We start from the raw sequence: 1,828 nt of genomic DNA, 5'->3' as shown, positions 1-1,828 counted from the left end.
CCTCATTGACATGGGAATCTGCTCTCTCTCCACCCCCTCACTGGCTCTTCCCCACTGGAGGACGCCTTATCTGACGGATGAGTTCAGGAGAATGGACAGTCCACAGGACCCTGAGAAACAGGTGCAGGGGGCGTGCCCCGCCCTCCCAGTCTTCAGGTGGAAAGCACCCTCTGCAGGGCCACTTCTGGAAGCCTGAGCCTGGTGTTTGCTCTCCTGCCCCGGCTCCTCCACCCGGAACTAGACAGAACGGTCAGCGTGGCATGTTCTATGGAGGGATAGCAGGTAGAGTTGCTAAAAAGTCTCATTTTGGCCTCAGGTCAGGGCCGTCCATACTCAGAGCTGATGTTTGAGCCCCGTTTTGTTCAGTTCATTGTCTTGATATAGGCCAGAATTCAGGAGAGGAAGAGAGGGACCGGTACCTCAAACCTAACCCCTAACTCCCAGGGACCAGAACTGGATATCCATCAGCATGCAAAATTCATATAGCCAAACCGCTTCAGCCCCCAGGAGGTCTGCCATAGGTATTGTGGACCATGGCTGCCGTCTGAAGACAAACACAGTGTGCGTCTTAAGACGATATACAGAGGGGGCTTGTCCAATACCGGCTCCACTGCTGAGTAGGGTGGCACTGGATCCATTAGGAATGCTTTTGGCTGCAAGCTACTGAAAACCTGACTTAAATAATGTTTTCGATGTTTTTTTTTTCTTAGTAGCAAAAGTCTCTAGGTGGCTGGCTGCTGGCATTCATTCCATGGTTCCATGATGTCAGGGCTGGCATCTTTGTGAGTCTCTTGACAGTTACTTAATGTTTTTGCTCCATAATCACTAGGTGTCTTCCCCAGCTCCAGGCATCAGGTCCAAGCTCAAGGTGAGGAAGATGGAAAAGATAGCACCAATAACTCCTGTGCCTGTTAGCGGGAAAGCAAGTTTTTCTTTCTCATTCGCCTGAAATAGTCATGTTGCCATCCCTAGCAGTGAGGGAGGCTGGAAAAGAAAATATTTGACATTTCTAGTCTATAGTGAAGCTGGGCAATAGAGAAAGACATTAAGTATTGCGTTAATCAAACAGAAGCATCGGTCACCACCTTTCTTGGATTCACTGGGTTGATCGATCCCATTGAATGTGAGCCTGAAATATAGTTGGTTTGGCCGATCACGCGTAGCAGCAACTTTCATCTCACCTTTTCTAACCCCCATGGCGAAGCTGGCTCTTTGAAAAGACTGTTCATCCTTGGTGAAACCGGGGCCCTAGCAGCCAGTGCTGGGACACAGGGAACTCACTAGAGCCCCGCAGCGTGGATGATGGTGACCAAGGACAGTGGTGGTGGTGATAGAAATAGCCCCATGAGGTAAGTTCTATTATTATTCCCATTTGAAAGATAAGGAGATGGGGGCTTGGAAAATTTGCATGGCCTCTCAAAGTGACACCACTACCAAAGTTTTTGGTCAGTGTGCTATACCACCTCTTGGAATTCACTTTCCAGGAACAGAAGACCAAAACCAGCAAATCTCCAAGGACTACAAAAGCCAGAGGAGGAGTGTTTCTAGATGAATGATCCAAGTGATGCCACCAGTGTCCAAAATCCGTTGCATGTATAGCAACAGTGGAGGCGAAACGTGATCTGAAGAGGCAGCAGACACACCACACACTTAGCTTTATCCCACAGCTCATTAATCACCCTCAATTCAAAAGCATTTATCATGATTAGATCCAGCCCAGTGTCTGTGATAATGGGTATTTTTTTAAAATAATGCAAATATAAAACCACACCTTCCCCGTATATCATAGAGGTGAAGATCTGAAGATCTGGAGGTCAGGATCATTTGT

This window comes from Orcinus orca, chromosome 8, assembly GCF_937001465.1.
Source record: "Orcinus orca chromosome 8, mOrcOrc1.1, whole genome shotgun sequence".
Taxonomy (NCBI): Eukaryota; Metazoa; Chordata; class Mammalia; order Artiodactyla; family Delphinidae; genus Orcinus; species Orcinus orca.
The sequence above is the reverse complement of the archived record's forward strand: the minus strand, read 5'-3'. Positions refer to the sequence as shown.